General features: G+C 40.3%; 1 long non-coding RNA gene across 1 annotated transcript in view; it reads right to left on the reverse strand.

Moving 5' to 3' along the window:
• LOC128629282 (uncharacterized) overlaps positions 1 to 24,236 on the reverse strand; it is a 38,444-nt gene extending 14,208 nt beyond the window's left edge. Inside the window, exons 1-2 of the long non-coding RNA XR_008393629.1 lie at positions 24,132 to 24,236; positions 18,620 to 18,722 (exon numbers count right to left, since the gene is read on the reverse strand). This is a non-coding gene — a long non-coding RNA (uncharacterized LOC128629282). The remainder of the gene's footprint in view (positions 1 to 18,619; positions 18,723 to 24,131) is intronic.
• Between the last annotated feature and the right edge of the window lie 235 nt (positions 24,237 to 24,471).

The following is a 24,471-nucleotide window of genomic DNA, read 5'->3' on the forward strand; positions in this document are numbered from 1 at the left end:
CTTAAAGAAAATGAGTCTGATGTTCTGACCAGTCAGCATCCAGAATTCACAGGGCAGTGGTGTAATATATTTTAATGACCTCTGAAACAAACAGAACATCAGGACATGGAGACCTGCATCATGTTGGTGTATACTGGTCCTTTATTTATTTATTTGCTTTAAAAAAAAAATCTATTTCATGGAGTAAACTATAGTAAAACAGATGCAGTTTAAAGCTACATTTTCTCCTCCACACAATCTCCTGAGGAATGCTGAATCAGTGATATACAATATATTTTCATAATCTTGAATTATTGTGTAGAGATCTTCATGAAAAGGGGCTTGAGATATGATTTACAGCACCGAGACTCGATTACAGAAATATAAGACCTGCAGGAAGAAGGAAATTACATTTGGACTGTTGGATCAAATCTTTATACTGTAGCCATTTAAATACAGCACCTTTAGGTATTTATATACTGGTTAAATGTTCTTTGACACAGAGAGACAGCTTATCTTCTTCATCACCCAGAAACATCACGGTCATAAATACTGGCACTTTCCAGTGCATCAAAATCACTTGACAAAAAAAGTCCTGGAATTTCTGAGGTATGTAAGCCTTGCTGAATGGTTTTATTATTTCCCAGACTGACATGTCATGAATAGCTGAAGCTGCAAATCTGCCACGTCCTGTCCCCTTGTTAATATGTGGATTTCAGCTGATGCGGTTTGCCGAGTAAACCTGGGCTCCAGAGTGGCACGTCGGCCGTCGGAAAAGTGACGGCAAGAAATCAACTCTGAGGGTGACAGGTCATAAATCCCTACAGAACGCCACTGGGGAAAAACACAGAGCTGAAGGAGAAAAAGATTTCAGCTCATGCATAGAGAGAGAGAGAGACAGAGAGAGAGAGAGAGAGAGAGACAGAAAGACAGAAAGAGAGAGAGAGCAGCTCTCTGCCACTCAAACCCCTCCCTCAAGGGACGATCCAACAGGCTGCATGCAAAGCAACCCACTTTCTCTGGGTCCTGAACAGAACGAAGGAGAGGGAGTGTCTGCAGAAAAAAAAATCAGAGCTTTCTTCCTATTATCTGGATGATCCTGAATGCCAATTACCCTGTGTTCTGTGGGGAGCGCCTGTCAGTCAGAATGTGACTGCTGAAAGCTGTGGCATGGTGGAAAGTCACCATTTAGTGCAGAAGGATTCAGAGGAGTGGTAACATGTCCATGGCAGATTTGAGCTCTTGGTTATAACACTGCATGGGAAATTCTATATGTTATAATTGAGGCCTCAATTGTATAATCTCTAGCCAATCTAGAACGCACTAAGATTATTCATTCAGATGATTATTCAGATGATTCATTACCTCTCCTGCAGAACAGGGAAAAAAGCTTTGATCTTCTTCATGTCATCTGAATTAGAAGTCAGGTACGATGGTTATTTTACATTTGTCATTTGGCAGACTTACATTTATCTTATTTAACCATCTGAGTAGTTGAGGATTAATGGTCTTGCGCAGGGTCCCAGGAGTGACAGCTTAATAGTGCTGGGATTTGAACTCACAACCTTCCGTTCAGTAGTCCAATGTCTGAACCACCACTACCGCTACCACTGTCCCCCACTGAGCTACCACTGTCCTTTTGGTTACTGTACCACATGTTGGGTAGGAATTGTGGTCCAGCTGGTTACTGAAATGGACTTTAAGCAGCAAATGTCCTCCTACTGTTTATTGTAACACAATGTGAGAAGTAACGGTGTTCTGATTCGTTACTGTAACATTTTAGACAGCATCTGTGGTCCAGGTGGTTACAATAACAATAAATGTTGGGCGGGAACTAGGGTCCAACCGGTTACTGAAACACATTTTGTGCAGGAAATGTAGTATGATTGGTTACTGTAACGTTTTATGTGTTAGAATGGTTACAGCAAGTTCCTTAACTTAGCTGGAACCCGTATAACTAAATGGCTAACTGCACTTATAATATGCAGTGCAAAGCATCATGTTACTCTATTGGCCAGATTAAAGGCTCAGGCTTAAACTGGAAAAATGGGTTTTTAGTAACACAAAAAATTATGTAGTTAGCAATTATTTTAGCTAACTCTATGGAATATTGAACCCCGATCACCTTAGCACTTTGTAGATGAGCCCTTGATGATCCCTTTAAATATTGAAGCCCCGGTGATATGAATTTTTAAGATACAAAAACATTACCTTCAGTCAGAGTTAACGGAGTTTAATTTTGAAATGCGTTGGGCTGTCTTCTCTAGACTAAAGTGATGTTTGATCATTTGTGATCATTTTGTTCATGGGAAATGAAAGCGTGAACATCAAAATGTCCAGTATAAAACCAGCCACAGGCTTTAATGTGCGCCAGGTCAGAAAAAAAGTTTTAAAAAACCCCTTTTCATATTTTATATTCTTCTCTATTTCCATCCTGAACAGTACGGCCAGAGCGTACATAGGATCAGTTTGGTTGCCATGTACAGTTGCAATCAAAAAGATTCTACCCCCATTGCAAATCAATGTTATTGCCAAAATTTACAGACTTTCAGCTTTTTGCAATGAACTTCTTCAAGTGTTTTCCCCAAATTCAACTGAAAATGCAAATTATAATGATTTCTCCAGTTTAAAAATTACTCACCCCCTGAATAGAATCCCTCACAACAGCACACATATGAGAAACAGGTGTCGTCTCAAGGCTCAACTAATCAAGGGCTTCATTAGTTGCTCCGGGTGTGCTTGAGCTGGAACACATGAAATACCTGAACTGGCTAGGGGTAGAAAATGTATGAAATACCCGGACGGGGCAGAAAAAGGAAGATATCGACGGCTGCAAGCAGATTTGTGAGAAGGCAGGTGGTGAAAAACCCTCGAGTGACTGTAAAAGACCTGCAGCGAGACTTGGTGTAACAGGCTCTGAGGTTTCAGTGAGCACAGTAAGGTGTGTACTAAACGCAGAAGGTCTCCATGCCAGAAGTCCAAGACATTCACCGCTACTGACCCAAAAGCACAAGAAAAGTCTCTCAGAATCATATAAATAATCCACAGAAGGTTTGGGATTGTGTTCTGTGGAGCGATGAAACAAAACTGGAACTTTTCGGCACGATGGATCAGCGGTATGTCTGGAGGAAGAAGAATGAAGAAAGAACACTCTGTCCGCAGTCGAGCATGGTGGGGGCTCGGTGATGCTCTGCGGCTGCTTTACATCCTCTGGCACTGGAGACCTGCAGCGTGTGGAAGGCGAGATGGATTCATTAAAGTATCAGGAAATCCCAGGAGAAAACATCATGCCGTCTGTGAGGAAGCTGAAGCTTGAGCGTCACTGGACCTTCCAACAGGACAACGATCCCAAACATACCTCACATTCCACCAAGGCTTGGGTGCAGAAGTCCTGGAAGATTCTACAGGGCCATCACTGTCACCTGACTTGAACCCCGTAGAAAATCTCTGGTGGGATTTGAAGAAGGCGGTTGCAGCACGCAGACTCAAGAATATTACTGAACTGGAGGCCACTGCTCATGAGGAACGGGAGAAGATTCCTCAGGAACGCTGCAGAAGATCTGCATCTCGTTTACAGCAGGTCATAACGGCAAAAGGAGCTCTACTAAATACTAAAGATGCTCGCCATGAAGGGGGTGAATAATTTTAAAACTGGAGAAGTTGCATTTTCAGTTGAATTTGGGGAAACACTTGAAGCGTTCATTGTGTCGAACTATTTCAATCGCTTTTGTTTGATTTGTTCATCGCAAACAGCTGAAAGTCTGAACATTTCAACAATAAACCTGATCTGCACTGGGGGCTGAATCATTTTGATTGCAGCTGTAATTGTTGCCTTAGTAATTCCGACCCTCTAGCTTTCAAAATAATTCAACCAAAGAAAGAAATAAACACCTGGATCTGCATGCATGCACGATGACAGGAGATTTTTCCAGTTGTTTCCTCCAAATTATTAAATGCAAAGTGGCGAGATGAAAGTTGGATGCACACAGAGAAGGTGGTAAAGAGACCAGCGGCTGTGATTCTTCATCCACTTGGATGGCCAATGCCTTGTCAGTTCGCCCATCTTCACTTTTTTTTCTCTTAAAATCAAATGTCACTCCATATCAGGCATCCCGAGGAGTAAATTCAGGTGAGATTTGCCTTGGCGTTGTTGTCTTGTCTATATTGTCATCCGGCTTATCCGCCTTTGATGAAAACATACAAGATGAATGTGGCAGTACCTGTGTTTGTCAGAGTCTGATTTTCATCAGATGTGAGTGCAATGATAAGATGCACAGCACCTGTGGGCTGAGGCATCTTCTGAATAAAAATCCCCAACATGTCCAACCAAAACAAAAAAGACATGCATAGAGGGAAAGAGAGAAAAACAGAAAGGGACAGCATATACCGGGGTAATCTAAGAAAGATATGTTTTAGAGCCCGAGCTTTGACTCAGACCGAGAAGTGTTTTGGAAATTTATTTCTCCTGTCAGGACCTATTGATCATTTTAAGCCGTTTCATTAAGGGTAAGAGCCAGGGCTTAAGTCAGACTCTGACATTTTAGGACTTGAGGAAAGGCAGATTTAAAATGCTTTAAAATATTTTGCTCGTAAACTTCATGATGTCTGTAGTTACCTCAACCCCACACAAAAAGTCGTACCTTTACACAATTTGTTCTGTGAGTCCGTTAACTGGTTTGTTAACTACTGGAACCTTTAATGCGTGATACAGTTTAAAATTTCCACCATATGATAACCTGGTTATCTCGGTGCCCTAACCTTGTTTCACAGTATCGCGATAAAGAAAATATTTATCTTAAAATCTATGTACATCTTTGATATAACAAAAACCAAAACAAAAGAGCAATAAAAACGGACTCATTTTTCTTTCTGTGGGTTAACATTTACAAACACGCCTGACAGGTAATGTCAGAGGACATCTGTAATAAATAATTCTGACTGATTCACATGGATTAGTGTTCTCTGTTTAAAGTGCCAGTTGTGCTTGGTCATTAGTATGTCACACGACCAAAACAGGTATGTAGGCTATAAACGTTACCTAAAACCTCTGGAAGTGTTGCTGCTCTGACGCATCCTTTTAAATGTAGTGTATATTTGATTGTAAACTGGTTTTGTTTTGGTTTCAGTGAAAGGTAATAGGAATGAGCTTGCACTCTTTTACTTCAAATTATTCCTTGTGATTTTTGGTTTTGGTAAAATGGACCACCGATCATTCGGTCACAGAAGGTCCATCAGTCAGTAGGTCAGGAACACTGACTATAACTGGTTTTCGTAAACGAACGTGACGTTCTGCACGGCTCCTGACTGTTGACAGCGTCCACCACGTCACTGCAGTCCTGCCTGTAGCGTTGCAGGATGACGGTCATGACTGCTCAACAGACCTTCAGATGTACAGTGATTGTGACAGAAACACAAAGGTGGACCTTTTCACTCTGATTTCTTTACAAATAACTACAGGAGACAGAGCCGCACTGACAGCAGGTGTGTGACAGACTGCTCCTGACTACAGGCTAAACGCTAGCTCATGAAAGCGATGTCTACATCTACAACTTTGGCAGTTTGGCTTTTCTATACGGCAGCAACCAATCGGTGGGAATTAACCCAGGCCAGCTGTTATGTAAATAAGTGCAGTAGTTAAGGGGCAGGTTGTATTCCATACACCTTTCTGTCAGGAAAAAAAGAAGAAGAAAAAAGAAAAATTCATAGCTTCCATTCCAAGTCAGAATTTTATTCATTTTTAATTAATAATTAATATTTGTCACAAACATTTTCTTTACGGTCACATTATTTTCATTTTATTTCTTCACAGACTGTTTAATTAATTATTTAAATTAATTTAATTGATTAAAGAGAAAGACAGAGAGAGAACAAAAGAAAGAACCGATAGTAACAAAAAAAAAATGCAATGATATATAAAAAAAAAATATATATATATATATATATATATATTATTGCATATTTTTTACTACCTGTTCTTTCTTTAGTTCTCTCTCTCTCTCTCTCTCTCTCTCTCTCTCTCTCTGACCTTTTTACTCTTCATCCAATCTCAAAAGCTGTGACGTTTTTTTTTTGTTTTTTTTCCCTTGTAAAATATATATATTTCCAATCAGGAGGAGTGTTAAGAGAAAGCCTGACAGTCTAATTTTGACTTATCACTGTAGATATTATTGTTGTGCTTCACAGTGCTGCATTTTATGAATTCCACCGGCGAGTGTGAAAAATAATGGCTTGAAAATAGTGCTATCAATCCATCTGTTTTGGCCCCTCGAACTGGACCGTCTGAATTATTACTGTCCCATTTTTCCTTCAGGACGCTGATGGGTATGCTGGACCTGAAGGTCATGTATGTCTGCTCATCTGTAGCTCATTGCATCTGATGGCTTTCTACTACTGTCTAGACGATGATTAATGGACGATGTCGACTTGAATTTGCAGGAGAAAAGCAGTGTAAGAATGAGAAACTGGAAAGCTAATGAGGGCTAGTGCTGAAATAAAATGAAGTGCCTTTTATGTTTTGTATGCAGTGTTGACAACTGAATGACTTTGTCCTCTTAAAAAAAAAGCAATAATTCGTGTGACTTTTTAAGTAGACGTTAACGACTGTCCTGCACAGGATACAGTTCTCTGCCTCGTTTCACAGCTACTGGTTATACAAGATAAAGCCGCCGACCAATCACTGATCACCATTGTTCCAAACAACCGATCACTGATCACCATTGTTCCCAACGATCACCAATCATCATTGTTCCCAACAACTGATCACATCCCCATTGTTCCCAACAATCACCAATCATCATTGTTCCCAACAACTAATCACTGATCACCATTGTTCCCCCAAAAAATATTACTGATCACCACTGTTCCCAGCAACTAATCACTTATCCCCATTGTTCCCAACAATCACTGATCACCATTGTTCCCAACAACTAATCACTGATCACCATTGTTCTCAACAATCACTGATCACCATTGTTCCCAACAACTAATCACTGATCACCATTGTTCCCAACAACTAATCACTTATCCCCATTGTTCCCAACAATCACCAATCACCATTGTTTCCAACAACTAATCACTGATCACCATTGTTCCCAACAACGAATCACTTATCCCCATTGTTCCCAACAATCACTGATCACCATTGTTCCCAACAACTAATCACTGATCACCATTGTTCCCAACAACGAATCACTTATCCCCATTGTTCCCAACAATCACCAATCACCATTGTTTCCAACAACTAATCACTGATCACCATTGTTCCAAAGAACCAATCACAGATCATCATTGTTCCCCCAACAGCACAATTCTTTGTTGTTTACTAGACGCTCTCTTCTTGGCGATATTTACAGTAAAAAAAAAAAAAAAGTGAGTTGTTCCATTCTTAACCAATTCCGTCATCTCTGTTTCCCAGCTCCCCACTACTACTGCTTCATTTGATATAAATTATAGATTGTTTTAAATAAAAAGGAAATAGTTCGTTTGAGGTGCCATGACCAAAGACTTATTTCAATAAGAAAAGAGTCACCATTTATTACAGTCTGAAAATACTGGCAGTACTCTATTTTACTTACGTCTTCAGAAAATCTTCATGGAACACATTTTGATATGCAAATGATCATGACGACATATGAATATGCAAATTAGTCTGTGACTATATGGCGACTTGTAGCTACTTATTGAACGTGCATCAGCTGTCCCCTGAAATGAGTTGGCAACACTGTTTCTAGGTAATTCGCAGAGCCCCAGCATTGTAAACACAGAATCCTGAAGCTCTTCTGTCATCCAGTGCAGGTTAAATGATTTTCCCAGCTGTGTGTGATGTGAAAGACGGGAGCGTTCTCAGCTTTCTTGGCTGTTTCACAAAGCGACTTTGAAGCATCGTCCATGCCCTCCTCAGAATAAATGTCACGTGTGGAAAATCTCCAGCAGCAGGTGGGCCAGAAATCAGCCTCATCGCCCTCTCATCTCTCTTTCTCTCTCTCTCTCATCTCGTTCTCATTTATTCATTCATTTACTCCCAACACTTCAGACGGGACATGCCGGGCCCAAACGATTGGATCTCGCCAACCATTTTTCAATATTAATCAAAAGCACACGGGGGTTCGCTGCCCACCAACGCCTGCTCCATGGTCGATGTTTGGCTCTCTACTGAGTTTAATTTGTGGCCCTGTTCTGCATCAGTAAACTGAACTGGTGGAAACTGGGCCTTCACTACTCTGCATAGATACACAGGTTTGTTTGTTTTTTAATCAGAGAGTGTTGATTAATTTTCTATAATAGCAGCTCGTCAGAAAATCACAGGTTTATATTAATGCTCTCGTTATAAAATGTTATAGCTTCTATAGTAACAGCTCGTTTACAGGGACTTGTATGGAGGATGCTCTACATATTCAGATTTTTAAAAAAAAACATGAAAGTTTTCTGTAAGGATACATTTATTTAACATTTTTACAGAAGGAGTCTCCAGTGTCAGCAGTATTTTTTTAAATTCAAGAGAGAGAGAGAGAGAAAATGATAGGCTGGGGTTGGCTGTATATACAGCTGCTGTATTGTTCTTTAATTTACATTTATGACATTTGGCAGGCGCTCTTATCCAGAGCGACTTACATTTATCTCATTTTCACACCTGAGTAGTTGAGGGTTAAGGGCCTCGCTCAAGGGCCCACCAGTGAGAGCTTGGCAGTTCTGGGGTTTGACCTCACAACCTTCCAATCAATGTCTTAACCACTGAGCTACCACTGCAGAACCTGGAAATGATGTGGTATAAGAGGAATAACGCACTCTGTTATAAGAAAACAATCTAAATATGTACACACGAGTCTCAGATGTGCTGTGAACTTCTACATGATGTCAGATCACTGCATTGCTGTCCAGGATATGCAGGATAGTCTGAACCTGCTTATTTAGAAAAGCAAGGTGATGTATCGCATATCGTAAAGCACGATAATACGTTTGCAATTATTGTGATATGAATAATTTGGGGCATTATGAGAATTTTAAGCTTTTTAATTAAAATCTCATTAAAATTTCATTCTTTCTCATTTCTTTTCCTTGACTGTGCTTTAAAAGAAACGCTATAAATAAAAAAGGCACAGAGTCCTTTAGAGGAACAAAAAGAGAAATGTTTCTTCCATTTAATTCTCGCCGGCTTTATTCTTCATGGGTCTCAAGGTTGTCAACACGTACTATAGCTCTTCCATTGCTGCCTTTGTTTTGGTGGATAAATCTTTCACATTTCGACTTTATTGAGTTTGCTGGCATGAAATGTTGTCCTCCAAGGTCTTTCTTCTCACAGCTCTGCTTCTCAGAAACACAGGTGTCTACAGTCCACTATGGCCATGACTGTCATCTTGATATGATTAAAGGACTCGGAACGGATAATTGGCACTAAAAAAAAAGGAGGGACTAAAAAAAAGGAAAAAAAAGAGGGACAGAGGGCCTTCTCGAGCTCTCCATCCAATATCACACCGAGTCGCACGTTGCTTATGGGTCTTAGCAGGGGAATTAATCTGGCCTGCGCTTCTCACAAGATTTAGGCCGGGTTTGTTTTTTGTTAAATAAACACAGAGAGGAAGAGGCTGTTGGTTTTGTCAGTTTATGAGGTTTTCTGCATTTCCTGGATGTCTCATAAACTATACATGGGAAGGATGCATTAAAAAACATGAGGATTCAGGTTTATTGGCAGTGTCGCATTGTTTCAGCATCGTTGCTGCATTACCATCTGTTCTGGATGTTTCTCCCCAAAAAAACGACGACTCGTAATTCACAAAAATGTATTCACTTTTATGTTTGCATGGCAGTTTTATACTGACTCGCAACTGAATCCAGTCCAAACCCAAAGCCTAACAGTGCCACATTTTCTGGTCAGAATCTCAAATCTTCTAATCACTAGGAGAGGATCTTAACTGCTGAAGTACCACTGATGCAGAATGCGCTCGATTTTAAAATCCAGGTATCATTTCAAAGTTATACAGAACGTTAAGGCATCCGTTAGCTGTCATGTCAGAGCCACGTCATTCGTCTGATTCTGAAGCGTACGATGTTTAGCGATTCCACACACAGTGATGTTAAACGCCGTCTTCGTGATCGTTGTCATGATCTGCGTCTCAAATAAAGACTCTGACTTTACTTTTAAAACTATTTACTAACCTTGAAATTCTCGAAGCCTGGTACGATAAACAGACATTTTGGTGGCTTTGCTAATGCTACGGTATATGAGAGTTTTGGGGTTTTTTGTTTTTTTTTTAATAATTGAAACACTAAACTGTAACCAGTTAGTGTTCGTGCTCAATAACAGGTGAGGATAGTACATTAGTAGTGGACACAGTGTCACATGGTGGTCACGTTGATATGTAGGCATCCTGTCTACATACATCCCATGGTCATTTCCTTCCTTCATATTGGTATCTTCCATGATATTTCCCTCATTGTAAAAAATAGACCTATCTATCTAGAGGTAGCGAACTCTGTATTTAAGCTAGAAGAAGGAACAGTAGGAATTAAAGTAATCAGACCATCTGTACTACAGGAATCTACAGTATGTAAATGGATTTTTTTTTTTTTAAAGAAGCATATAAATGTTGATATGGTAAATGTTTCTTGAAAGATATTTATGTACCACTTATGGAATGAGTCTCCAGTGTCAGAGCTTTGTAACAGTCAGAGCTGTAACTTTAGGTTCTCTTTCAAAGGGAACTCCACGTTGCATTTAGCATAACACTATGGGAGCGCCCCTTGCTCGTGACCAGCATCTGAAGCTTGTGTAAAATCATGCCTATTCATAGGCCTGCCATGATCAGGTGACGTGGCAATTACGTGCGTCGCGTGATAGAAATACGGCACCTGTGAACCGCGCCGTCAGCCTCTATTATCTGAAGCGAAGACGCGATTCACAGGCCTGCCCTGGTATGACAAAGCTACGCAATGTCTCGTTCCCTTCTCAGGGAACAGGGTTACATGCGTAACCCAGACGTTTTTCTGACATCTTTAGGACAGAGGAGTGTACGCTTTGTGGTTTCCTGCTCTGTTTTTGTTGTTGTTGTTGTTGTTTTATTAACTTGAAGAATGAAATGAAAAAGCGAGGGCTGGTGAGGGAACGATTGTTTATAGCTGCTATAATGCAAGTGAGAACAGAAACTGGACCTTCCACAACATTAAACGTAGCTAAAGTATAAACAGATAAAAAGTATGATGTGCCGTTCTTTAAAAAAAATGTGTGAGTGGCTACTCAAGGCTGCGACAGTCTGAACACAGACACTCAGGAGGCAGATTAGGTGCAAAAAGGATTGATGTTTTATTTTAATACGTTAGGGAAGGGGAATGGTGAGAGCGTGAGGACTCTGGGCGTCAGTTTTTGTGTGCATGGGCTCGCCGTCACAATGTGGTATAAGAGGACGGAAACACTTGGAGACGTGTCGTTATAGGAAAATCTCAGCTTCAGGGAGGTACTACTAACTCTGCTTGATCACATCATCCTGTCACTGATTATTTTCCTATAACAGCACCACACACACAGCGTTTTATTACTCACATATAGTTGGGAAAGTATGTTCAAACAGAACCATTCCATTTGCAGTTTGTATTTGAATTTAGCTTCTTTAGAAACGCTATTACACTTTCATTTCAAGGATTTCTCAGCTCTCTTTCACTCCGACAGTTCAAAGCTACAGTAAAGTACGGGTTAAAAGAAACTCATTACATCTCTGTGATTTCCGCTCCCTCAGAAGGCTAAAATGACGAGGGTGGACGTCTCAGAGCAGAGCCTGCGACCGAGGACTGGAGAACATGGACGTTCATGGAAGAAATGAAGAACATGCTCACAGCAAATGGCTGCTGTTTAAAACCTCGGTCCAACTTTTCAGTCACCGAAGTCTGAACGCCGAGCCATTTTAGTGGTAAACAATGACAAGCTTCTAATAAACAATCTGCCACGGTTCACTCCATATTAATAACCGACTTTCGTCCCCTGTCAATCTTCATAGAGAAGACCAATTATTCAGGCTTCAGTCAGCTGGAAAGAAATTGGCTTTTCTGATTTACTCGAGAACTCGGGGAAATCTAGCACAAAGTGATGAATAGTCTCAATCTGCGGCTCTGTATTAACCGTGTCTGGGTTCAGAATTCATTAGAAATACAAGAGTTATTTATTTCAGCTGTATCCTAAAAATTAAATGAAATATTTCATGTTGATGATGATGGAGACGTTACAGTTTATCGAAATGTTACAGACAAGAGTTCAGCAGCGTGTGTTTCTCTTTGTGAGATGATACAAAGGGTGACGAGTGAGGAATAACGTTGTTGTATAATGTAAAATAATCGACGACAAGTCGATATATATCCATAAAGTTGACAATTTTCCTTTAACTGCATGTCCTGAAGTGTTTTATTCCTCTTACAACACAGCAACTTGCCAATGATGACATTATAAAGAATGACGTGTACTTTTTTTATCCATTTACATTCACTTAATGTATATAATGTTGTAGAATGCCTGTAGAACAAGTTATTTACATCAACTATTGTATAAACATCAGCACACTTTATTCCTTATTTCAACTAGTATCTGTATCAGCGTACAGTATTTTCCATTTCTCACTCATACAATCTGCCCATTTGTGTGCATGAATTCATAAAAAAAAACATATTTCAAGAATTATAAACCATGCACCAGAAATGGACCCGAGTCCCCGGGATATTTTTCTCCATCTTCTCAAGATGCGACCTTTCCACGACTCCGTCCAATCCAAACCTCCAGGTCTTTCTTCCACACTCAAGGTCAGTAGAAGTGGAGCTTCTCCGCCTCAGGATGGACCGAGTCGACTCCACACTCCACACAGCAGTCGCCTATTTATTTATTTATTTATTTATTTATTTATTTATTTATTTATCATCTCCTGAGATGGCGGGATGTCAGAGAGGTTTTGGATGAAGTTCCTCGAGGGGAGGGGGGGGAGGGGGGCGCAATGGACAAGTTTTCAGTCAAGACAGTTCCAGGTCTGAGGAGGTCATGCGTAGATAGGAGCGACTTCCTATCCCTGAAACCTCCCTCAGAGAGCAGCAAATGCCCTTTTCAAGCCTCCCTGGGGGGGGGATGAAGGTCTGTTATTTAGCACACACTTTCACCTCGATGAGCAGTGATGGTCCTCAGACACACACCAGCAGTCAGCCTTCTGCTCAAAGCTCAGCCTGGTCCACCTCCATCAGTGCAGGGTTTGTGATATGATGCTGAAACATGACTGATAGAAATCAAAGCCGTTGTGTAGAAAAGCCAACGACTGGATACTTTTTATTCATTATCTAGACAGAGCTCATTCAGGAACACAATATACACCTGACACGTCCGTAATCTGAACCAATTATAATGAAACTTGTTTGAATATTCAGACTGACCCCCCCCCCCCCCCCCCCCCCTCCGCCTCTAAGTGATGATGCGTAATGTTTTTGGTTGTCCGTCCGTCCGTCTATCCATCTGAGCTTCTCGTTAGCGTGATATTTCAAGAACAAGGATTTATATCATATCATCATTATATTGTTACATAACTACCCGTCTAGAGTTGGGCAGCCAGTAACAAAGTAAATAAAAATGTAAGATAATGAAAGAAAAAGAACACCTTGGAGAGAGAACCAGGACATCCAACCTCCTGTCCCAGAATCAACACAACCACCACCAAGTCAAGGAAAATAAGTTGTAAAGAATGGTAAAAATCACAAAAGCAACAATAAACATAACAGAAGTAATGATAGCAAAGAGAATAATAATAAGAATTGGGGACAATAGCTTCAGGGGAGGGGACGGCCATAAATAACAAACAAAACAAACAACTAACCGAGAACCCTCTTTAAATTACCTAGAAAAAAATAAAAATATCACGAAACCCTTCCCTTTCTCCCTGTCTAACCATGACCAGGAGGAAATCAGGATGGGAAATAAAAGTGGCAACACACACACACACACACACACACACACACACACACACATTCCCCAAACAAGAAAGAAATAAAGATACAGAGAAAACAAACTACTCACAGCAGAAGTGGAGCGTAAAGGCAAATCAAGACAAATTCAACAAGCGTAGTTCTCTTTCTGTTAAATAACTCTTCATCACAAACCCCTGAGCTCACTTACTCAGAAACAACTCAACATTATTCCTCAACACACTATTCTTGGAAACAGGAGGAAGGATTCTTCCTCGTCCAAGGAAGTCTCTCTTCTCTCTCCACATATCCAACGCCGCTTATACCTCTGCTCCGCCCGTACGCCATTCAATCACCTCAAACATCGATTAACGGAATACAGGTCAATCAGAGTGCCTGCATTAACGATGGAGGGAGAGAGAACGGAGGCCGAGAACAAACACACATCCAAATACAACACAGAATATACGTGAACACGCCTCTCGAACTAAACATACGTCCTCAGACATAACAATATCCAAACAGGGTCAAGGTCACAGCAAGGTCAACCGTCTGAAATAGTCTTTCTTCAACAGATTCCTTCCGGTTTGAAGTATATTTGAAAGATATTTTAGCACACACGTTCGCTGCAAGAAGGTCTAGACGTGCTGGCGATGGAGACATTCCCGTACATTCCGCTTGTTTTTCCAAATCTTTATGACAGCTCGGCGGGCCATTCTTTCAGTAGAAAATGTTTTCACGGTTCTTTCTTTCCTGACACGACAGTGACTTGAAAATGATATTATAGAAAATGAATCAACACGTCCTGACCAATAAGAATTCAGTATTAGACATCGCTGTGGGATGAAATAAAACTAAAACAATACACCGCATGCGAACAGGCCACGGGTCTGAAGATTATATTGACTAGTATTATTTTCCATTGTTTGCAAAGATCATCAATCGTAGCGCGATGTAGAGGAGCAGAGAGACTCATATCCTCTCTCTCATCCACGCCGGTGCTTTCGCACTCGCCGTATCAGAGGGAAAAGTAGGGAGAGAAATGAGAACAGGAGGAAATTATGCACATTGGGGCTATCTATTTCCCGTTTTTCTTTCCAGATAACAGCTTGTTGTTCCAGGCTTTGTTATCTGCCATGTTTGCCTGTGGGATGATTAGTATAACAAAGGATGCAGGGATGCAAACCTGCTCGCACTTCAAAACAACTTCGGCTACACTTTGAAGATGAAAACTCACTTCAGGCTAAAATGAAAACAAAAAAGAAAAAGAAAAAGAAAAGTGCAGCAGTGTAGATAGCCACAAACGTGCCGAAATGAAGCCCTGCGACCGGCCGGATTTGTATTTAGTAAACCGCCTGGAATTGGGTTGAAAAACGCGAGTAGGAAGCAAAGCAAAGCAAAGCCACCGGCTCTTTATTTTATTTTCCCTTTTTACGAGAACCCGCGTTTAACGAAGATATTTGATCCATTATACATTGTTTGTGTCTGCTGCCGACGCCGAGAGAATAATAAATATTGCATTCACCCTGGGTCTTCTAATTCAGTCTCCCAGACAAGTTCATAACTTTCTCAACAGGGAAGCGAGAGATCTCCTGCAGCTTCTACGCCTTCTCCTCAGCGTCGATTTCTCTTTATCGCAGCAAATCCGCGGAGAGACACTCGACTCGCTGTGATGCTCGAGCACCAAAAACAGCACAAACGGCCACTGAAGGAAAGGAAGTGTTCGTTTTCTTTTAATGATACACACGTCCCCAATAAGCCCAGATCTGTCTAAAAATAATCATGTTTATGCTTAATGATACAAAGCGTGAGATGTTAGGAATAAACGAATGTTTGTAGTGATGTTACTGTAAAATAATCAACTGATATATAGTTACTCTACATATAATGTTGTGGAACAGCCATGAAACAAGTTACACTGCATGGCCAAAAGTATGTGCACCCCTGACCATCACACCCATATGTGTTTCTTCACCAAACTCTTCCTACACAGTCTGAAGAACATGATTGTGTAGAACGTCTCTGTGTGCTGTAGCATTACAGTTTCCCTTCACTGGAACTAAGAGGAACCAAACACCGTTCCAGCACGACACAAAGCGAGCTCCGTGAAGACGTGATGTGTGAAGGTTGGGAGAAGGTATAAGAACTCGAGTATCCTACACAGAGCCCTGATCTCAACCCTACTGAACACCTTTGGGATGAACTGGAACTGGAGTCTCCTCACTTCAACATCAGCGCATGATCTGAACCTCACTAACGCTCTTGTACTGTATCTGAATGGACACACATCCCCACCGCCACGCCCCAAAGTTTGGTGAAAAGCCTTCCCAGAAGAGTGGAGCGCATTATAACAGCAAAGGGGGAATAAATCTGGAATGGGACGTTCAATGGTCAAGGGTGCACAAACTTTTTTTATTTTATTTCAATAAAATTCTATGTATATATCTAGACTTTAACAATGCACACGATCACAAAGCAGCTTTCTGATGAACAAAATGAACACGCCGGAGGAAACACAGGGGATGAAAAGACTCCCTGAGAGCACTGCGGTATAAATAAAGGCTTAAACTGTAAAATATTATAATAAATGACTTTTTTTGTTTTATTGCTCGTAATTTCAAACTGATAAGTTCATTAGTATAAAGTCATTAATGTGTCAAAGCTCTGTTTGAATTTTTATTTCCAGCTGAAACGTTAAAGCTGGAGGTTTTGCTTGTTAACAGTCCACCATCCTGTAGATGGACCCGATATTTACTCGGCCGTATTAGATAAGTAAAAATGTAATTCTGCTGTGCAAATATGTGTGAAATTAAATACACACACACACACACACACACACACACAAAAAGGGGACAGCTTTAGAGTCGCTGGGTTTATCCTGACCGTATTTACTTTTTTTATAGCATGTGATGCTAAACGGCGTGGGAGAGCGAGCGAGAGAGCGATGTCACCGAGTCGGTAGCTGCATATTCGCTTAAGGAGATCGTTCGGAGGAATGGAGTTCATTTTAGTGGTCGCTTGACCAGCGAGTAGATTCAAATCTCTCCACTGGAGCCTTCTGAAAGATAACGAGGCCCGGACCGTTCTCTTCTGCGAGATTCAAATCGGTCTGAAGGTGGTCCGAGTCGTGGGGTGGAAGAAGATGGTTAGCATCGCATGCTGATTAGCTTTAGAGTCTGCGATGTTTATTTTAAGAAAGCAGGAAGATGTAGCGATTGTGAACAAAGTACAATCCTACATAATATCAAATGAATCACAGCAATAAGTGCGCCATTTACAACAGCCGGATGAAAACGAGTTGATAAAAGAGCAGGAAGTGTGTTTCAGTGAGTGCTGAAACCTAATCACGCAGTTAACAACCACTGCTAATAAATATTATATCTGCGGTACATGATTACATATTTCTGTATCCAGAATACAGAAGCACATAAACTAGACCATTTGTTTGGTAATATTTAAATAATCGGTAATAATAATAATGTAGGAGCAGTGTTCGGATCACAGTCCACAAGCGCGGGCGTTTGACACCTCGAATTTAAAAACATATACGTTATTAAAAATCCTACATTTAGATTAAAAACATGGCATTTTCGCAAGTAAATTGTTTTAAACATACTCCAATTTATGTACAATTTCCTCTTATATGTTTACCAAAAAAACAACAACAAAAAACACAAACAAAATATGCTTATAAAACCCTCTTTTTTTTAAATCACGAATTAATGTTATTTAAAAGCTTAAAATCTTTTTCTATTGGCAGATATCATTTTTTCCCTAACTTCCAGTAAGTTGAGAAACAACAAACAATCAAGAACTGTGTAAAAGCATCTCAAAACAGGTTGAATAATTTTATATTTCATTTATAATAATCTCATCATTAGAAATATTAGCTAAATTCACTCAAGATATTTTTACTTCCTAAGATATCTTTTTTATTTTTATTTTTTTTTTTAAATTTCTTCAGTGTAGGTCCATTTAAACACACAGGCCAACAATTAGACTTAATTTGGGACCAAATTAAAAAAAAAAAAAACGAATAAAATACATCAAATAAAATAGAATAAATGTATTTATACGGAGCGAATTCCGTTCTCCGGCCGCTCATGAACATCTCGCCGTGTCAAATAAAACAGAAGACTGTGAGCGTAAAAAGCAAACGCTCTGTAAAATGTTGGTCAAATGTTTGTTGGATTTGTTTGTTTGTTTTTCATATGTCTTGAAGCTTTGTTTACTTTATGAGATTTTACGGCTTCTCGTCTTTTATGAGCACCGTGATTAACATCTTAAGATGCAAAAAAACTAAACTAACTGGCTAATGTTAGCAGTGCACTTGAAAGCAGGAATTTCTCGAGAAAGTGGGAAATATCATGACACGAAAAGCAATTTATTTACTTATTTTTAGCTAACATGTAGCCTAGTTAGAAGCGTGTTAACTCGCTGGCACCATTAGCCGCGCAACACCATAGCTAAACTAAATAAGAACGACTGAAACGTAGCCAGTTAGCTACATTTGGCTAATAAAACGTGTATTTGATTATCCTCAAATGTGACTTTAGCGTGATGCTAAAACACTTCTAAATCTAAACCGTAAACTTCAGCTAGTTCTCAGCTACGTGAGTCTCGTAATATGCAACTACATCAGCTACACCTCGGGTTAAATGGAAAATCTACCTGAATTTGACTTTTATTTTACTCTACGCTCATGAAAAAAGAAAAAGAATACCTGAATGCACCTCCTACACCGCAGCAGAACTGAACCCAGCATCCTGTTGTCTTCTGGAATAAGACATCACACACGTCCTTCACCTCCACACTGTCAGATTTCACTTTAGATCAGATAAAAACATAACATAACATAAATAAATAAATAAATAAATAAATAAATAAATAAATAAATAAATAAATCCATCCATCACCCTAAAAGGAAAGAGTTCAGGCATTAAATGTGTGGTCAGGTACATCAAGCATGCTGGGAGAAGAGAAAACGCTCACACACACACCACATACACACACACACACACACACACACACACACACGCACGCTGTCATCGTGGGAATGTGTGTGTACGCTGATGTGAAGATGGATCAAGAGAAGAATAAAAGGCGAGTGCTTGTGAAAGAGAAATCCACTGTGTAGTGTGAAAACGTTTATCTGTACAACTTTGACGCTTTAGCAAATAAATTTACACACACACACACACACACACACACACACACTCACAGTATACCGAGTATATATGGTGCTTCTCTGTAAATGTTACCATATATACTGTGTATATATATATATATATATATATATATATATATATATATATATATATATATATATATATATATATATATATACACACACACAGTATATATGGTAATGTATACAAAGTATCACCATGAGATCAGTGAGAATTGAAAAACACCGTGTATCATGCAGTCAAATATAAATATTGAGTGATATTACTGAATATCGGAGTTATTGTGTTTTATTCGTCTTATACCACAGCAATTTATCCCTTTATAATGACATTTTAATGTTGGAAACCTCTGTTAATTAGTTCCTCTTCTCACTTACGTTACAGCCGCTATAAACAGTCATTTATTCTTTTGTTTTTTCGCAGCTGGTCATGTTACCGAGAAACCGTAAACCGTAAAGCTGACTGTTACGAAGTGCTGACACTGGAGACTCCTTCCCTACACGTTCCATAAACATCTCCTTACTTCAGGGAAACTTCGCCGTACTGTTCCAATGTTTTACAGACCCGTACACGTCCCTGTGAACGAGCTGTTGCTATAGAAACGATGACGTATTAGAACGAGCGCATTCATTACATATAAACCTGTGATGTGGAGCCGCGCTCCTGTCAGAGCCGCTGTTATAGAAAACTAATCAACACCTCCTGACCAATCAGATTCGAGGGGTCCACAGTTACACGTTACAGATGACTTTTATGAAACTGCTGTGGTTTAAGAGGAATACTTCTCTTAGAGACGTGCTGTTATAGGAAATACAATCAGGGTGGTAACAGTGACTTTGTTATATCACACCGCACTGATTTTACTGTAACACACACACACACACACACACACACACGCACACACACACACAGTGTTTCATTCCTTCTGTATCTCTGATTTGATTAGTAAAGATTCCTCAGACATGTCACGATTCTAAGCCTGTTTATGAGCCCCGAGGCGGAGTGAGAGGGGTGAGAGTGGTGATGTCTGGTGAAAACGATGGTCCACGGTACTAAAAGTGATGCATTGAGCGAAGGTTATTCTTCCTTTTAAATGCTAATTGTTCTGTCAACAGTATTCATTTGCCAGGGACCTAACAGGCATGAATCCATTTTGTTTCCCTTCCAGGCAGATGTGTGGTCTCAGTGTTATTTGTGTGCCTCAGTGTATGTGTGTGTGTGTGTGTGTGTGTGTGTGTGTGTGTGTGAGTGCTTGAATGTGTGCATTGTAATTAGAAGTGCCTTGTTTATCTTCATGACCTACCAAATTCAGGAGGCAGAAAGGAGAGAGTGCCAACACACACACACACACACACACACACACACACACACACACACACACACACACACAGAGATTGCTCCACAACTCCACCACAGAAAAAAAGAAAGATTTCTCTTCACGTCAGTCGATAATGAGAGCCACCTCATGTTTTTTTGTCTTCTCTTTTTTAAGGTTAAATGAGGGGCAGCATTTAAGTCTGTTCTCCCTAAAGGTCATATGAAGATCTTTTTTTTTTTTTTTTCCCAGAGCAGGCTGGATGTATTGAAATGTTAATATAAAGAGCGACGGAGGCGACGCTGCAGGACAGGAAGTGTTCAGAAAGGTCAGTAAGTCTCTCACCTACCTACCTCACCTCTCTACCGCAACACAAAGAGCTCTCACACTGCCGGGTGTAAATTATTACTTCATTTATTATTTTATTATCATCAAATACATCCAATTCATTCTCTCTCTCTTCACTGAACGACTATGAATCAGGGCGTGCACGGTTATTCATTTTTCCTCTGTGACTAGCTGTCTTTCCCGTCGTTAAATCCAAACTGACGGGGCATTCTCGGTTTTTAGCCTTTTAAAAAAAAAAAAAAAAATGATCAAATGCTGATAAACAACAGCAGGGAACGACTCAAACTGCACTTCAGTTAAAATCCACACACAGGCTTCACATTACATGTCCAGCTTCAGTGCTTTCTTTTTTTTTTTTAATGCTACGCTCTTAACAACAAAAATGAATATATCAGTGCAATAAAAGTGTGAAATACTACATCTGTCAGGTTATGCTGCTTTAAAGCATTAGACACTTAAACACGGAGCGCTTAACTGAAGGACTGAGATCCCACGGGAAACAATAAAGGAGTCACAGGATCAGGGAGTTTTTACTCTCATGCAGCCAGGAGTGGGTGGTGGGAATGCCTGGAATTCCCTCGGGAGTTTGGTGGAATTCTTTTGGCAGCTGACTGGATCCTTCAGAATTCTAAGGAACAGTCATAATTGCTCAGAATTCCTTCAGGAGTGGATGGGATTGGTCAGAATTCCTTCAGGAGTGGAGGGATTGGTCAGAATTCCTTCAGGAGTGGAGGGATTGGTCAGAATTCCTTCAGGAGTGGAGGGATTGGTCAGAATTCCTTCAGGAGTGGAGGGATTGGGCAGAATTCCTTCAGGAGTGGATGGGATTGGGCAGAATTCCTTCAGCAGAAGGTGGGATTGATCATAATTTCTTTAGCAGAGGGCTTGATTGGTCAGAATTCATCCAGCTGTAAATGGGTTGGTCAGAATTCCTTCAGGAGTGGATGGATTGATCAGATTTCCATCAAGAGTAGGAAGAAATGGGTAGGATTAGGAGAGTAGGAAGGAATGGGTGAGAATTTTTTCAAAAGTGGATGAGATTCCTTCTGGAGTGATTGTAAGCGGTTAGATTTCCTCCACGAGTGGCGGGATTGATCAGATTTCATTCGAGAGCAGGAAGGAATGGGTAGGATTAGTCAGAATTCCTTCAAGAGTGGATGAGATTCCTTCCGGGGTGATTTTAATCAGAAGGGATTGGTCAGAATTCCATGGGAAGTGGGTGAGGTTGGTTGTAATTCCTTCAGTAACAGAAGGATGGGTCAGAATTCCGTTGGGGAACAGACAGATTTGGACATAATTCTTTCAGGAATGGGCAGGTTGGTCAGAATTCCTTTGGGAGTGGCTGAGATTGATGAGAATTTCTCCTGGAATGGGTGAGGTTGGTTATAATTCCTTCTGGAATGGGCAGGGTGGGTGATAATTCCTTTGGGAGTGGATGGGATTGGTCAGAATTCCTTTGGGAACAGGCAAGAGGGGGACTGGGAAAAAAACTCAGTCTTGTGCACACCTCTACACCTAACCATAAACTGTTATGAAAGTGATAATGTTCCATTAAAAGTAAAGAAGAAATCGTTTTAAAAAATAAGACTGGAGAAAAAAAAAAAAAAAAAAAAAAAAAAAAAACATTTAAAATATTTATTTTGTTTTTGAAGAGTAACTGTAGAACCAGCTTCTTCTGAAATATTTCCAGAGTAATGAAGTGCGTTTAGCTGCTTTTTTCTTTCTGTGTGCTGCTTTTTCCTCCATCCCCACAGTTGAGCAGTCGATGCAACACATGCTATGATTTTGTCCTTAAATGAAAATGGCTTTCCTCGGATGGAAAAGAGGGCGGATGAAAAGTACAGAGCTTTCACGGTCAACATTCAGCTCGAGCTTAAAGCTCGAAAAAAGAAAACGAAAAGCATCACCGTGTCTAAAAATCACACTTTTTCAGCTCAAGCGGCTTTCATATGGAGTGTAAAACACAGACTGACCTCAGCTCTCCGGCGTGCGGGATTTACGGCTGAGGTGATTGAGCATTCCGGATTTTCATATACAGTAGGTGTGAAGGCCTGGTGCCAAAACGTCTGCCAAACGCCTTCTGCGTCTTGTGCTCTGAATGGACAATATAATTCACAGAGAGCCATGGCGCTATATAGTCATGTACGCTTATTGCATTTATTTGAATGGCCTTCCCTGCATTATGTCCAGCTTTAGACAGAAGGCCTTGAGAGAGCTGCGGGAGCATTATACAGCTTCCCACTTAGCTCACCGATGAAAACATGGTACATGACGTTAAATAGTAAAGAACATTTTACATTGCGCTTTGAGATGATTGCATTTTACAGAAACATACAGAAAAAAAAACATTATATATGTAGATCACATATCCCTTTACCATCAGATAGCTAAACATCATGACCTAAACTCTTCTCAAGTCCTAACGACTTTTCAAAAGTTTGCTCTAAGCACGCTGCAATACTAACAGCAGAAGCATTAAGGCTGAAGAAAGCATTCACATATAACTGAATAAAGTGAAACGAATAGTACACACACACACACACACACACAAAAAGCCTAGAGACAGCACCTGATCTGAAACTGTCCATGAAATCATCTACAGCCAAAAAGAAAACATTCGACTCCGTTTCATTCCCTAAACGAGGCGATTCGGGTAAACGTTACACATCTTAAAACACAAGATAAATAAAAAGCCTCAAGCTGAACGAGTTGTTTTTTTTTTTTTTTTTTTTTTTTTTAATGAGTGTAAGATTGTTCTCGGTGCCAAACACAGCTTTGATTTCCCAGAATTCCTGCGTAATTAAGGGAGCTGTTGACACTGCTTTAATGTATGCGGCACCCACTTCAGCGCAGAGGCTCTGAGCGATGCGAGATATGAGACGTGACAGCAGAAATGACAACGCACACGGAAAAAAACCCCAAAAAAACAGTGTCAACAAAGTGCCTGGAGACGCAATAGTGAGAAGCTTTTTGTGTAAACAAAAGGTTTTGGTGTGTTGGTGGTAAATGATACGGCTGCCTGGGAACGGAGCGGAGAGACGGAGGGGAACTGGGACAGCACTGATGAGAGCCAGCGTTAGTGCTGAGACGGGAAACACCAGGTGTGTGTCGTCCTCCCTCAGGTAGATCTTTAATTCTTTATTTAGTCACTTATTTAATATTATCCCTGAATCAGCTGGTTGGCTCGTTTCCCTGTAAATACCTGAATACAGTGAATCTGCAAGCTTATGATTATTAATTCATCTACTTTAGTTTATATTTCTAGAAAAATTTCTTTAATGGAGGGAGTTAAGCAAGTGATCCAAGCAAGGAGCTACAAACAGCAAGCTTAATGTCCCCAGTATCCCGTTTTCCCCGAATTTCACCCGTCAGCATAGACTTACATGGAATCTTCTGAGGTAAAGGAAGAAGACGAAGCTTATAGCCAGCAGTTTATCCTCGTGCATGATGGTTTTTAATGCGGTTTCTGAGACACTGTTAGCTATAAAATGAACGGAAGGGAAAAAGTTTCACACTTAAAGACAATCATAGATTGTTCTTGAAGGTGAATCTTTTTCATTTTTAACATATGACTAATGAATTGAAACGGAACTCAAACCTTATGACTCACGACTCGAATTGGCCTTCAAACCATATGATTCACTACTCGATTTGGACTTCAAACCTTGTGGCATATGTCTAAACATCAACTTCAAACCTCATGATTCATGATTCATGACTTAA

This window comes from Ictalurus punctatus, chromosome 27 (assembly GCF_001660625.3).
Source record: "Ictalurus punctatus breed USDA103 chromosome 27, Coco_2.0, whole genome shotgun sequence".
Lineage (NCBI taxonomy): Eukaryota > Metazoa > Chordata > Actinopteri > Siluriformes > Ictaluridae > Ictalurus > Ictalurus punctatus.